General features: G+C 32.9%; 1 protein-coding gene across 2 annotated transcripts in view; it reads right to left on the reverse strand.

The window, feature by feature from the left end:
* LOC132050395 (putative pentatricopeptide repeat-containing protein At1g12700, mitochondrial) overlaps nt 1-16868 on the reverse strand; it is a 36350-nt gene that overhangs the window by 16225 nt on the left and 3257 nt on the right. The window contains exons 2-3 of one of the 2 annotated variants that reach the window (XM_059441623.1): nt 15333-15394; nt 14169-14569 (exon numbers count right to left, since the gene is read on the reverse strand). The exons of the other annotated variant lie outside the window; for it this stretch is intronic. The gene's annotated coding sequence lies outside the window, so the exon portion shown is untranslated. Of the gene's footprint in view, nt 1-14168; nt 14570-15332; nt 15395-16868 lie in introns of those variants that run through there. 2 annotated transcript variants of the gene reach the window in all.

The following is a 16868-nucleotide window of genomic DNA, read 5'->3' on the forward strand; positions in this document are numbered from 1 at the left end:
TCAGAGCTTGGACAGTATTATGGTAGGCAGTCAGAAAAAAAATGAGCCGATCGTAGCCAGAGCATTGAAAATACTCTAACAGGTAGCCGAGAAGAAGGAGGTCAACTGTAGATGGACGTTGACAAGATTGTGATGGAGGAAAAGGTTGGACGTTGGCAGAGCTTTTGAAACTACTCTGCATTTATTGGCATGGTTGGCTATGAGGGAATATCAATGTCGGCGAGCTTTAAAAACAATCCGCATATCGGCAAGGTGGTAAGAGGGGGATTCGACCTTTACGAGTTTTTAAAATACTGCGCTGCCATCAATAAAATTGTAATGATTGGGTACTTGTTGTTTGCGGGAGCTTTAACATTACCCTTGTCGGTCAAGACGATTATTGTATAATTGAAGGGGAAGGATTTACTTGTGTCGGACCTTGGTGTTGAAAAATAAAAGGCCAACACGCAAAAGTTTCATGAAACTTGCCGATGCTTGGAAGAAGAAAAGCTTATATCCCTGAATTTGGGACCAAAACTAGGTGATGGTTGGGGTAAGGCCGATATTGCCGTTGTTGGGTTTTAGATTTCAAGGGGTTGATTGATGCTCTTAAGTCTTTTGGAGAGCGTCTTTTGAGCTACCTCTCCAAAATAATTGTCCTAGTTTTTTATTCGGTGAATTATTTGGAAACGGTGGGGAGAGAACCCTTATTGAAGGTTGCCTACGTATCTTGTCGGAGACAAGAATCGAGTCGTACGTAGTTCGGGCAGATACGGTGTTGTATGTGATTTGTATGATTTGTATGAATTGGTGGTTGTATTGAACAGAAGTGAGGCTATGAACAAGAGTTCGAATATGGAAAAAGTGTGTTCCAGAGAGGGAAAGAATGTACAAGGCTGTATTGACATTTCTTGAAAAAGATGGTAAAGTCCAAATGATGGTAGCGAAGACCGGAAATGGGTATAAAAAATAATGTGGCTGTGAGGGTTTGGAAAGGTTCCAAGCTCAACACAAGTCAACCAAAATTATCCGATAAAGCAGACGAGGCGGAAGAAGATAATGTCTAGTATATATGTATGTCTAGTATATATGTACAACTAAAGAATGTCTAATATATGTATAACTAAATAATGTCTAATAAATACAATATGTGAAACAAATAAAGAATATGTAAGATGCAAAAAGCATGTAGCAAATAAAGAATGAAATTAATCCGGCTAGAGCAGTGATCAAAATTATACATACAACGGCCTAAGAATTCTAAGAGTAGATTCACCTAAGCTGATAAAGAATATTCGGAAAACTGCGAGATGGCAAGTAGTAAGACTAGCCCACCAATCTTTGAAACTAAGGAGTTTGAAGAAGGTTCGGAGGAGCGCAAAAGCACAACTCGCGTGCACAATGTGTGTATGTGTACGGCCAAAGACTCAATTGAAAGTGCGATGACAGTATAAAGAAAACAGTAACATGTAGTGTCTTCAATCAAATAAGGAACACAAGTTTGGTTTTGGCTCGTGTCCTTTCAAAGATAATATTGTAGCAGTTCACGATATATACATAACAAGTAATAATAATAAAAATAAATAAATAATCACATATCCCTCAAGTGCTCACTTAAACTAAGTCTGTTAAGGTCAAAACCTAGGTAATCCCCAGCAGAGTCGCCATTCTGTTACGCCCTATTTTGAACGGGTCCAAGATAGTTTGCAACTTTCACTAGCTTCTTCTAATCGGTTTAAAAGGGTTAGAGTCGCCACCTTATTTTTAGGAAAAATCAGGAAACCTATATATATTTGTGTGTCTGCTCCATTTTAGTCCACGAAACTTATGAGATTCTAGATAAGGGTTTTATTTACCCCGAGGGGAAGGTATTAAGCATCCCTCAGAGCCTGTCCGAAGACAGTCCTTAAACTTAGTTTAACTGAACACTAGAGGGGGATTATCTATCTGTTTATCATTATTATTACCTGTTTTCAAAATATTGTGACCTCATGAAAAGCTACACTAGGTGATGATATACAGTGTATAAAAATATATTTATATTAAGTATCAAGTACATAAAGAATGTATAGTAAAAAAGAATATATAAAAGAGTATAAAGAGAGTGTACCTCGTAAGTATAAAAGTATATGTCGTTAGTACAAAGAATGTATATCCGTTAGTATAATGAATGTATACAACTATATAAAGAATGTATAAAAGATATAAGAGTATGTAAAATAGGTATATCAAATATAATAAAGGCTTGTGTGTCTATGTATAAAAAATGTATGTGAATTAAACATATAGAAAATGTATTTCAATTATAAAGGTGTATATCAAACATAAAATATATGAAGAATTGTATAACTAGGTATATCGTTGAATAAAGAATGTAAAAGGAATCCCCGAGTATTCATTGGTGTAAAAGCATATATAATAAGGAATTCAGAAAAAAGTGAAGTCGATTTGACTTATTTCTACCGTTTCGTAAAAGAGTGTTTGTTTAATGAATATCCCACAAAAAGAATAGGGAACAAACGAATTGTCAAAAAAAAAATTATTGGTAAAAAAATAAATATAAGAAATAATGTATAAAAATGAGTGAAAAGATACAATGTCTTTAAAGAATAAAAGATTGTAAATGGATAGCCTAATAAGTACCTAGCGTCAATAATGTGAATTTAACTTGAATAAAAGGTATATTAGTGTGTACGAAAGAATGTAAAATGTATGTTGTAAAAAAATGTGTATTAAAAGTGTGTGGAAAATGTGTATTAAAATTGTATAAAAAATAAAGGATGAACTATTATCTTTGCCTAAACGCCAAAAGTGTGAATTAATTAACAAAGTATTTATACCAAGTCAATTTATCTATTTATGAAAGTATTGATCTACTAATTTTTGCCTAAAGCGAACGACAAGCTTTAAATTAAACATGCAAGATGACAAGTAAATAAATATCTCCACCGGACATTCAAAATAATATTTCCACTATAGTACGAGTTTATATTATGTACAAGTTTAAAGAACGCGGAAAGTAATTACAAACAAGGATGATTCGGTTGCCTTGAGTATCGTCTTTGAGATGTATTTCCCCATACCTGTATAAGCACTTGGTAAAAATGTTAGTAAGAGATTAAATAACTATCAAATGAATTAAAGAAATAATAACTAAACTTAACATAAAAAAACCCGTCTTTTGTACATGAGAGGCCTTAGAAATCGACGGAAATTTCTTCATCGGCCAAAAGTGTAGTATTTGTAATAAATTGCAAGATGAAAGAAAAAGTATTAGTTAAAATAATTTGAAAAAGTCAAAAAGTAAGGTATATGACATAAAGTCCCAAAAAAGTGATTTGATAAAGATTCTTTGAAAAAATAATATGACCAAAGTCCTTGAAAAAGTAGTTTGACAAAAAGTTATTGAAAAAATGATTTGACATAAAGTTTTTGAAAACATGATTTGACAAAAGAATGATGAAACTTTATTTGGCCCTAAGATTAGTGTAGTGTATGTAATGTAACAATTGTATAGGTGGATGATGTATGTAAAAAGAACATAAGAATAAAAAAGAAAATATAGGTAAATATAAATATGATGTATAGCCAATGTAGAGTAAATGTAAATAGCAAAATATATAGGAAAAAATAGGCATGTAGTGTGATGGTATTGACAAAAGTGTAAAGAAAATACTTGACAATGTATACATGTATTGAAAATAAATAAAGTTGTAGAGACAATATAGCAAAATATAAAGATAATGCATAAAAATTGTAGAGACAATAAGTGCATTCCCTTTAATGAAAAATTTCTCCTTCTTTTTTTAGTAGTTAAGTAATGTAAATATGTACATGTATATGTATATAACGTATGTGTATAAAAAATATATAAAAGAATAGATAGATGTCGTATAATATAAAGGAAAAGTGTGGAGAGTATAAGGAAAATGTATGTAAAATGTAAAGAAAATGTATAGGAATACAAAAATATATAAACAATATATGAAGAAATTTAAAGACACAATGTATATAAATAAATGTAAAAATAATATAGATAAAAAAATATAAAGACAATGCAAGTAAATAAATGTTAAGACAATATATATGAATAAGTAAAGAAGCAATATATGAATGAAATATAAAGACAACTAAAAAGAAATATAGAAAGAGGAAGAAAGTCTTCATAGTCTTCCTATAGAAAGAAAATCTAGAGAGTGTAGAGAGAAGAAAAATGTATGTGAGGTAGTGTGCAAGTGATGAGAAAAATGAGAGGTGAAGTCCTCCTTTATATAGGCAAAGGTAACCATTTTTTAGCCAAACCCATGTGCCAAAACCATGGGCTTCACAAAACCATGGCTTCTCAAAACCATGTGCTAAATTTTATCTGTGTTTAAAATTAGTTCCTCCGACTTTCATGTAATAAGTAACTAAAGTAATAAAGTATAAAAATATATTTAAGGTAATTTCATGAATCAAGTAAAAAATGTGATTTGAATTAAGGAGACGCTAATTAATTAAGTAAAAACCGTATTAGCATGTTGTTTATATACAAACGATTGTAACAAAATAATTATTTAAAATGAAAATAAATTGATAAAAATTCCTATTATTTAAAAATAAGGACCATCATCAATAAATTATATTAAAGTTAAAAATGTATAAAAACGAGATTTTGTGCTATTTAATGACTAAGAGTCTAAAGAAGTTAGTTTTTAAATACGTAGGGCCAAAATTGGGTGTCAACAGTTTCCGATTTCTATAACAACTTATAAGTTGCAGGCAGTTGTGATAGATTCTCAAAAAGATAGAAAATGATAATACCTTAAGATAAATAAATAGCACTGAAATTGATATCCCAAGACTTATAATGTGTACACATAAGGGAACTCACGTTATTTATCATATTAAAAGCGCGGTAAGATATGATATCCAAGATAAAGAAGATTCGAAAAACAATAAAAATATCAAAAGTGATGTAACTCATCAATAAGCCTGCCTGAAAAGCTCAAGATATTGCATCAAATGTGATAATGCAATCTGATTTCTTTTGTACAGCCAAATAAACCAAGCGAAAGAAATATTCACTTCTTATAATTCGAGTGAAGCTCTGGTATCATGTCAAGGACGGAAGGATTCTCAATTATAACCTTTACCAGTAGCTCAGATGTAGTTGCATCAAATGAGAAGACCCTTCCGGCCATTTCCTTCATGAAAGTTGTCATTTCACTAATTTTGCTACACCTCAGAAATCCTTGCACAAACACATTGTAAGTGACATTGTCTGGCAAACAACCGTTGTCCTCCATATTTCTAAGCATATCTTTAGCTTCAGCCAAAAACCCTCCAAGACAAAATCCATTTATCATTATAGTGTAGGTTATCACATCCGGAAGCACTTCAATTAAAGAAAGCTTCTCAAAAATCACATGAGCTTTGTCGAGTATACCATTTTTGCACAATCTATCAATGATAACATTGTAGAATTCAATATCAATATTTTCTCTCTTTCCTTCCAACTTATCATAAAGTAACATAGCTTCTTCAACAAGTCCATACTTAAAATAACCATTGAGCAAAGTGCAATGAGTGCATAAGTTAGGTACGGGCCCCGTAGATAGCATCTCAGCGAAGATATTTTTTGCATCGCCCTTGCAAGATAGTATTGTAGGTAACAGTATCCGTCTTTAATCCCTTTTGAGAAATTTCATGGAACAGTTGCATGGTCTCGGCCAATTTCTTTTTCTTACAGTATCCATTTATTAGTACGCTATAGCTAATAATGTCAGGTTCAATGGTCTTATCTATCATGGAATCAAAAACTCTCCTCGCTCTATCCAGTTGACCACGCAAGCAATATCCATCCATTATCGCATTGTAGGTGATTACATCAGGCACTACGCCTTTTCCGACCATGTCCGTCATTACTTTCTCGGCATCTTCAACTTTCCCTTCTTAGCATAGTCCATCCGTTACATGTTGAAGGTGCACACATTTGGATAAATATTATAATTTACCATCTCCAAGAATAAAGTCCTAACCATTTCCCATTGACCAAGTTTACACAAACCATCAATTAATGAATTATATGTGACTATGTCGGGACAAATGCCTTTTAGCTTCATCTCGTTCAAAAGATCAATAGCAGCATCTAAGTTTCCCTCTTTGCATAGAGCATCTATAACAATGCTGTAAATATATATGTTGGGCTTGGTGTTCCCGTGCTCCATTAACTTGAGCAAACTTAGAGTTTGCTCAGTATGACGCCTTTCGCTAAGCCCATTCATGACGGTTGCATACATGACTTCGTCGGGTTCACAAATCTTCTCTCTGACCAATTTTTGAACAATTCAACTGCATCTTTGACCTTGTTTTCAGCAAAGATACCCCTAATTAGGGTATTATAAGTGACAACAGTAAACGGAATGCCAGTCTTCAAATAAATGGGTAACACCGAAATCCTTATGATGCATCGGAGTAATATCGTTAATCACGCTATTCAAGATGACTCCATCAGCGGGGTACCCGATTCTTTCACATTTCTAAAGACGTAAATGACAAAAAGATAATAATGCTTCATATTTAGCAGAGTCTTAAATAACTTAGAGAAATCAACAACAGAAGGAAGAGGCTGCATTGTAACCATTTGATGGAAGAGAGTAACAGCATCATCTAAACACTTAATATTCTCAAAATTGCTATTTGCCCCCAATTTTACCCTTTAATGGAACAGATGTATTACTATGATTTGAAGAATAAGCTCTAGTTGTAGCAAAGAAAGAGATAAAGGGAATAATACCATTGAAAGGGCAACGTAGAGAAATACCATTCATCTTTTTTAGTGAATTGGGGGGATAATTTTCAGTGGAAATGTGATAAAGAGGTAATTTATTTCAGTGTGCCCTAATTTTGGAACAAAATGAAGCAAAGCTGTACTGAATCTTTCCTTGACTAGTATGTGGATGACTAAATCTGGTGCTTCTTGTAATCAAAATGAAGGAAAGCTGTACTTAATCTTTACAATGTTATGTAGCCTTTGCTTGTTGGAAGGGGAAGGAAACTTTAGGGGGCGACAATGGTGATGGTGGGGAAGGAAGAATAAATAGAGGTGAGGAGTAAAATGGGTTGGGGGTATTGAGGTGACATTTATCTTATTAAATATTAGCGTTACATAGGATTGAATGTCTATTTTGGATAACTTTAATGAAAGAGAGGTATATTTGAGTCAATAGTATAATAGTAGGGGTATATTTGAATCCAAAGTATAACGAGGGTATACTTGTCCCTTTTTCAATAGTACAAGGGTATATTTGGCCCTTTCCCGTAAATTTTAATCTATTCAAAAATTATTTTTGAGTCAAAATAAGTCACATAAAGGGTCGTAAGCACATACAAAAAAAATCCAAACTTCCATCTTTTTAGGGCCCGTTTGGCCATGAAATTTTTCACTTTTTCCGAATTTTTTTTCGCTTTATTTGAAAATCAACACTCAACCATGAAAATTTCAAATGCAACTCGAAATTATATTTGAAATTTAAAAAATACCTAAAAATATTTTTTCACTTTCATTACATTCAAACAACCAAATATTCTTTGCAAAAACTATAATCAAATACAACTCCATCTTCAACTCTAACTTCAAAATTCTACATAAAGTGAAAAATATTTGATTTTCATAGTCAAACGCCTAATTATTTTGCTTTACAAAATTTGGTGACAAATAGAGCTGTTCAAAAGCAAATCGAATTAACAAATGGGGAACTGAGCGAAATTTATAATTAACAGCTTAACAGTGAGGGTACACATTACTTAACTTCCTTATCATATAAACTGTTAATCTGTTAAGAACAGTTAAATTTACATTTATACCCTTTGTGTGTGTGTGTATATATATAGTTTAGAAAATATGGAAAGGTAGAAACCCTAAACTAAGATGTTAAATTCTCAAGGGTAATTAAAAAGAATGTTACACTCTAAATTCAAGTCTGAAACGTAGGGCAGCGACAGTCCTTCTAGTCTTTTCTAGAATTCCTTCCGGTTCCCTCAATACTCAGCAAGACAGGTGTGTTTTTTTTATCTAGAATAGAATATTAAATTTGAAAGTCATATCTTGGCCCTATTTGTTTCACACAAGCAAATTTAATGATGAGCCTTTTGGGTTTTTATTTTCGTAATAGACTTTTTCGATTCACTGATAAAGTCAATCGGTAACCAATTGATAACAGTTAAATTCAAATCGAACCAATCGATATCTTACCAGTTAGGGTAGCGAATTAGTATATTTAAAATCCAATAACCAATAAGCCAAACCGTTAAGTGAAAATATCTAACTGAACCATCCGATAAGCATCCCTATTAAAATATTCTTTTAAATTATTAGCTTATGTTCTTCTAATCTATTTAAACTCCAAATTTGATTTTGCATTTTCACTCGCATATTACTCTATTTTAACCTGCTTGATCGTAACCATTTTTTTTGCCGAATGGATATTCGACTAAATAATCGAGTTAAATGCTTGAATGATCACTCAGTATAGTAATTTGCCACCAAAGTCATTGAAATTTATTTTGTCTTCTAAAAGTCATTCAACTTTACCTAGTAACCTTCCATGTTCATCCAATTTTACTTAGTTAGCTTTCATGGTCTTATTAGTCGGAAATACAATTTTTGATGCATATTTAATTATGTGACAACTATAAATTTTAGAAAAAAAATATTTAAAGAATTAAAATCATTATTTAGATTTATTTAGGACCCAACTCATCCCAAACCCAATCCAATTCTTAATCAGAACCGCTTAAAATGGATTGACTATTATTTGAGGAAAGGATTAAGAATGCACCAATTTCACAGATATGAGGACTATTAGTAAAAGAACATGGATGATTTTGAATTTAAAGCCAAAATATAAAGGACAATTTTGAGCTTTTACTCTAATCCTTTCTCCTCTTAGGAAATTAACTTTTGCTAAATCCTAACCGTTAAAGGATTGCAATATGCATTGGTCTATAAATAGCTTTGATTCAAGTTTCTAATTACCTGCATCAGAATTGCTTTACAAAACCTAACTTTTTTTTCAATTAAAACCTAACTCGAATGTATACGCTATAAACCGCGGTAAAATATTTGGGTCTGTTGACGGGAGATCGGAGCAAGATATGAGAGTTGGCTTCGAGATGTAGCATCGGTTCGGGTTCGACCAGTCAGATAGAATAAAGCCGGGGGGGTCACAAACCAGAGGGGGGCTAGTTGACACAAACGCGAGAAATCCGACCTGTAACGGATTTCTCGCTACCCGTTGTGCTGGCCATCACGCTATCAACTGTTGAGGCACCTGAGATTGTCAGGATCATTATCTTCTTAACAAATTTAGCTACCATGTATAACTCTAACTCTTGTACAATAAATACAGAGGTGGATCCTCCCATTAGAGGATCGAATTCTGACTTTACACGCATATTTCATACTCTTAGCTCTGTAATCACAAAAAATATTCAAATTCTCTTAAGATTGGCTCGGGTTGGAGATAAAAAGGCACCAAACCCGACCAATTAGTTGTGTTCCTCAATTACCAATCAAGGCTATCTCTTTTCTTGCTCTTTACGAATCTTGGCTTGTTATTGTTTATTTTATTACTTTATCAACAAATTACACCACGTATAAATTCAATTGTTACCTTTTTAAGGGGTAAACACCGAACATCCACGATTTTGCATTCCGATGGCCAACTCATAGTGATGAAGTTGAGGACGGAGAAATTATCGAGCATGATTTTGAAATGGTGTGTTATTTCATCGCTTATTTCTCTCATTAATTAATATTATGATTTAAACGCAATATTTCAAACTTATTTAGCCATAGATTTTGGAAGCTTTTTTTAACAAAAAGAAAAAAAATTACAAACCAGTTTTTGGGTGAAATTTTTCTTCCGCTCAAAAGGCTTCAATTTTTTCCAAGTGAATGTCCAAACACAACTTTAAAAACTCCTTTGTTTTTCAAGTTTCACAAAATCTATTATATATGGCCAAACACTGCTTAGCTCCCGTTTGGCCATAGATTTTAAATTTGAATATTTGAAGTTGTAATTTTTGGAGCTTAAAAGTTGTGTTCGGATACACATTTTACTTGGAAAAATTCGAAAGTTTTGTCAGTGGAAGTGAAATTTCCGCCAAAAACTGGCGCAAATATTTTGAAGATAAATTATCAACAATGATTTTGATATGGTATGTAACTATGTTTAAGTGCTTATTACTCTGATTAATATTATATGGTTTAGACTCGATATTTCTAACTTATAAGCTCCCGTTTGGCCATAGATTTTGAAGTTGAAACTTGAAATTTGAAATTTTGAGTTTTGAAGTTGTGATTTTTGGAACTTAAAAGTTGTGTTTGGATGTGCATTTTACTTGGAAAAAAAAATGAAATTTTGTGAGTGGACGTGAAATTTGTCCCAAAAACTGGCTTAACTTGAAAATATTTTGTTATGTTATGTTGTTTCAGCACTTATTTCTCTCAGTAATATTATGATTAAACGCAGAAATAAGTCGAGAACAAGCAATAAAAAATAATTGCAGAAAGTGCGAATACATAAGAGAAAGAGATAGAAGATATAAAACACGTGAGAGAATATTACTTGATTTTGCAAAAATAAATTCTTTTATAAATATTTATATTTATAAGAAAGGGTGGTTTCAACATGCCCGCCCTTGCAAGATAGTATTGAAGGTAACAGTATCAGGTTTTGATCCCCTCTGAGAAATTTCACCTAGCAATTGCATGGCCTCGTCCAATTTCTTTTTCTTATAGTATCCATTTATTAGTACGTTATAGCTACTAATGTCAGGCTCAATGCACTTATCAATCATGATATCAAAAATTCTCCTCGCTCTATCCACTTGACCATGCAAACAATATCCATCCATTGTCGCATTGTAGGTGATTATATCAGGCTCTATACCTTTCCGAACCATGTGTTCTATTACTTCCTCGGCAACTCCAACTTTCCCTTCTTTGCATAGTCCATTAATTACCATGGTGAAGTTGCACACATCTGGATAAATATTATGATTTATCATCTCAGAGAACAAAGTCATAAATCAAAGCTTACAGAAACCATCAATTAATGAACTATAAGTGATTATGTTCCGAGGAACTTAAATAAAGTGCTTGTGTTAGCTGAAACTAGAGCCTCTTTGGATTGGCTCATCTTTTAGTGCTTTTAAGTCGAAATAACATAAATAAGTAAAAAGTCATAAATTAGAATTTCTAACTTATGACTTATGACTTATAAGCCACAAATTAAAATCTCATCCAAATAGGTTCTAAATTAAATATTACTCCAACCGTTCCAATTTATACGAGGGCTTTATTATTTAGAGAGTCAAACCGTTCTTTCTTTGACTACAATTCTTAAACTCTTTTAGTATAATACCTTCCAGTAGTTTGCAATATGTAAATTTATATTGAAAGTCGCGATAAAAAATTAAATGCATTGCCTTGTGCATATAAATTGGGACAGATTTGCGACCTGCTCTTTCCAGACCTACTGATGAGGTCGGTTTTGAGGTCGCATTTTTTTCAAAACCGACCTCGTGAAATCGGAAAAGTTGATTTTTTTAGATCGCTTTTTAGTAGTTTTTTAGTAGGGAGGGAGTAGTACTTATTAGTTACTATAACTCAACACGTCCAATATGAGGCAAACCTCCATTATTTTTTATAGGTAATATATTTTTCTTAAATTATTAATTTAAAAATGTCAAAACGTTGAAACTTTCTAATACTTCTTATTTTATTTTTCATTTTTTTTATGTTGATGTCTAGAGATGAACTTAAATAAAGAAAATATGGTCAGTTAAACTCGGATTGAGCGTACTAAATGTGATTTTGGTACCGCTACCTCTCTACGTGACACCAATAATAGATATCTTTTATCCATCATAATTTTAAAATGTCCAAAATCTTAGTTTTTCACGTGAGAGCTCCTACGGTCCTATCCAACAATTTTACATTTTCTTTTACCAATTTTAAAAGTGATACAATAGTTTAGGAATGGCAATTGTTCTTCTCACAGCAATAGCTCAGCTTCGCATCACTTAGTAGGCGTTTGGACATGTGATTTCATGTCATGATTTCAAGTCATGAGATGAGGTTGGCGTTTGGACATGCGATTTCATCTCATAAGATGAAATCCCAAATCATTCAAAAAGGCATGATTTTTGGATTTCAAAAAATTTAAATATAAAACTTGACTCATAAATTTATATTTTGTAAAGGGCAAAGGTGCAGATATACCCCTCTACTTTGCAATTCAGAGCAGATATACCCCTCGTTATAATAGTGGTGTATATATATACTTGCCGTTACAAAATGGTGCAAATACTCCCTGCTGTTACAAAATGATGCAAATATACCTTTTCGCAGGCGGGATCTTTTAAAAAAAATCATTTAGGTTATTTTTTAATTAAAAAAAATCCCATGTGACTTTAAAAAAAGTTTAATCATTTTTTTTTTAAGTAGACATATTTTTCTAAAGCCACAATAGTAATTTTTTTTCTGGTGGGTCGGATCTGGTTCGTTTTAAAAAATATCTCCGTGATTTTAAAAAAATAAGTCTACCCATTTTTTAAAACGAATCAGAACCGACCCACTAGAAAAAAAAATTACTATGTGGCTTTAGAAAGGTATTTATACTAAAAAAAAAATGGTTAGATTTTTTTTTTTAAGTCACGTGACTTTTTTTTTTTTTAATTAAAATATAACTTAATTTTTTTTTTTTAAATAAATTCAGTCAACGAAAAGGATATATTTGCACCATTTTATAATGGCAGGGGTATATTTGCACCATTTTGTAACGGCAGGGATATATATAAACACCACTTTTGTAACGAGAGGTATCTGCTCTAAATAGCAAAGTTGAAGGATATATTTGCACCTTTGCCCTTTTGTAAAAAAAGACCCATAAGTTGGTAGATATTTTTAACAAGTGCTCCCACCAACCATAATTAACTTCTACCAACTGTCATTTATGTTCGTACTATGTGAGAGGTTTATATTAAGGAGTAGTTACATTACTATTCATGTTAAATTTTCCTTTCCTTTTTATTGAACTGAAATTTGATCAATTGATGTTATATGTTTTAGAAATGCCTTTTAATAACGTATTAATTTTGTTATGAACTATGACTTGCTTATTTGGTAAGATTGTATAAGAATTGCGAAAGTTTTAATAGTTTTCACAACTTGTGAGATTTTTATGTCTATAAAAAATACAGAACTTAAGAAATCCAAATTGTATGTCCAAACGTGATTTCATCTCATGATTTCAAATCATGTCCAAATGGCTATATGAATTCTTTACAACTCCTACTGTTCCATGGCTCAGCTACAAATTACCACTTTTTACAACTGCTATTTGAAAATAAGCCGTAGTTCTAAAGTTAATTAAAATTAACCCACTTTTTATGCTAAAATAATATTTGAACCCTCGACTTTTTACTTCTGCTATTTTTCCTTTTTGCTTATAACAAAAAAGGATAAATATTAACAATGAAGGTGAATGTATTACTCCCTCCATTTTAATTCAGATAGGATTATTTTTATTTTGAAATGTTTTAGAATATTCAAATTTTTAATATAAGAGTTTTCATCTTTATTTAAGATATATTTCACTATTTAACTTTTAAATGATGTAATCTTTCCTATCAGACCAATTTTAAATCCTTTTTTTTTTAAAAAAAAATTTGTGTTGTATTAATATGCTTATAACGAAAAAGCATACTCACTGCAAATTAGCTAGCAACTACTGTAAATCAAAAAAAGCATACTGCAACATGAAAATTAAAGACAAAAAATAAAACATATAACGGGGCAGGGCTGGGCGAGGCAGTAGGGCAACTTTTCTGGAAACTGCTAAACAGGACAGGCCAGGGCGGGTCGAAATCTTGTTAGGTAAGGCTTGCCCCGCCCTATTGCCATCCCTATGAATAGTTTCTCTTTGTAGATATGAGGAAACTACTATATGGCTAAAATAGAAAAATGACTACCCATTTTAACCCAATTCTAAACATATACACCACTAGTAGCTCTTGAATAGCTCAACGTCCAACCTCTACACATAACAATCTCCAAAGATTGATAAAAGGAATTGCTTCAACAAACAGAGATTTTCCAATATACTCTAATTGAGAAACCAAGACCAAGACGCATCCAATGCCACAAAAATGATGCACGGATACTCCGTATCGACAATATTAAACCTCTAAAACAAGACGAAACACCATTTATTTTGTTTAAACAAACTACCATATTCAAAAACAACCAATTATAAGCAAATTAAACTAGAAAAGTTTTGCAGTAGGCCACATCAAGAGGCACATACCCATATATTACTAGAAAAACCAAGCATGCAAATATTTACATGATTAAGCGCTTGATCCGTTTATTTATTTATTGTCTTCATATCCTAGGAACCTCCTTGTGTGTAAGCATTCAAAGGGTCCAGCTCGTCCCTAAGCTCACTCGCAACAGCACGGACAACATCTCCAATGGCAATGGATGCCATCCCTATCATACGAGTCTGATCAACTACTGGAATGTTCCTGATACGGTTATCTGGCAAAGATGTCATGTTAGAAAAATAGAAAGAAACACAGAATTGAAAGAGTTTCTTCTATTGAAACATGAAAAATCATCATCCTTAAAGAAATATTGGATGTATACTATTTAGGAGAAGAAAAAAAAAAAACGAGTTTCTTCGAGATACGGTAAAGACAAAATGTGTACCGCAAATAGATAAACCACTTTTTATTTGGAGGTCCGGCCCTAGTGGTGCCCAAGCGCAAGTCCAAGTCATTTACTTAGAAATCAATTACTTGAGAAGACCAGCAAGAAGGGGAATCTTCTATGCAAGGATGTAGTAAAGCTTCAAAAGAAAAGATGGTTACGCTCTAGGTACGAAGAAGCTGGTTGGCAAAATGCTGGAAGTCAAATGTATTGGGTTTGAGAGAGTTTTTTGATCTTCTAATCAAAATGGAAAGGGATAGGGCCGAAAATTGGAGAAGCATGATAAACCTTTATCGAATAAACAAAAAACAATAAGAGGAAGGACGGAACCGAACAAACTTGAGTATCATGTGAACTATGAAGGTAGTCAAGCAGCAGTAAAGGGGAGGAACAGATGCAAGAGTTCTTCATGAAGCTAAAAATAAGTTGGAACTTGAGGGGCCTAAATTTAGATTTATTAAGGACACTTGGTGGACTACCACATATAGATTATTCTTAACATGTTGCAAAGAGTTTAAGCTTATCTTCTTGTGTTTGAAGCAAATACACTAAAAACGGCTAAAGGTTTTAGAAATGGAGCAGAAAATAGCACCTGTCATCGCTTTCCGAACTTTAGTTTCTGTGATGTGACCCTGATGAACTTGTTCTGCAAACCTATACATAAACCAATTTTATTACATGTTACTTGATAAAGAATCAGAAAACAGAACTCTTTTCAGCCACACAGTTAGTTCAGAAGGTGGATTTAACTAGCAAAATTGATGAAACAGTAAAATGTGAAGACATTTCATGGAAATAAAAATCTAGAAGCCTAATTGGTTGCAGCAAGGGGATAGAAAGACTAAACATTTTAAAAAATATGGCCAATATGCATAGGAGATACAATCACATTGACAGTTTGGAGGTGAATGGGCAGAAAATCAAGGAAGAGGAAGATGAAATCACAAAACAAATCATCAGTTCTTACAGCATGATGACCTACCACGTTCGAACGATGAAGAGATTGAACGGCTGAAAGACTCTCGAAGAGGCAGAAATAATTGAAAGTTATTAGCAGATGTGCTGGGGATAGAGCACCGGGCCCAGACAGCTTCACCATGTCTTTTAATAAAAAATGTTGGAATGTCATTAAGGATGACGGTTGAAAGCTGTAGAGTATTTTCACCAAAATGATTTGTACGGGAATAAATTGCCTTAACTCCCATTAGTTTGAAAAGTGGAGCTAAGATTGAAAGATTTCAAATCCATTAATTTGAAACAATTTGTCAGCTAAGTGGACAGAAACTAGTCGGCTTTCACAAAAGATAAGACAAATAATGCGGCATTAAGCCGTAATAGCAAATGAGGCTTTGGGTTAAAAAAAGAAAGACAAAGGAGCACTTGGCTATTGATAAAGCTGGACATATAGAAGGTGTACAACCACGTAAATTGGGGATTTTTTATGAAATCAATGGTAGATAACAAATGGAGAAAAAAGATAAAGTTTTACACATCCACAGTCAAATTCTCAATTTTGATAAATGGTACACCTGTAGATTTTTCTCTGCTCATAGGGGTTTACGGCAAGGGGACACTCTTTCTTCTTTACTTTTTATTTTGGTCATAGGGGTTTGGTAGAATGACTAGCCAGGCAACACAACTTGGCTGGATAAAATGCTTTCGAGTAGATACAAAAGACCACGGATCAATGATGATATCACATCTCCTATATGCAGATGATACTCTTATAATCTTATAATTTGCGAAGCAAATAAAGAGCAGGTATTGTACATGAAGACAATCTAATTGTTGTTTGAAGCTGTATCACATTTACAAGTAAATTATGCAGAGTGACATTTTTAGATATATGCTCCTATCTGATACAATGGTGGGCCCGAAGAGAGGGAGGGGTAGGCCAAAGAAGGCCTGGGGAGAGGTGATTCGGCAGGATATGGCGCTACTTCAGCTTACCGAGGACATGACCGGTGATAGGAGGGTGTGGAGGTCGAGTATCAGGGTAGAGGGCTAGTAAGGGGCCGCGAGGATTTCTTTTTCGCATTAGGAGTATTATTATCTTTGTTCACTCGCTTATTTTTTAGATCTCTCATATAGCTTGCTTGTTTCTTTCTTTCTTTCTTTCTTTCTTTAA

This window comes from Lycium ferocissimum, chromosome 3, assembly GCF_029784015.1.
Source record: "Lycium ferocissimum isolate CSIRO_LF1 chromosome 3, AGI_CSIRO_Lferr_CH_V1, whole genome shotgun sequence".
Taxonomy (NCBI): Eukaryota; Viridiplantae; Streptophyta; class Magnoliopsida; order Solanales; family Solanaceae; genus Lycium; species Lycium ferocissimum.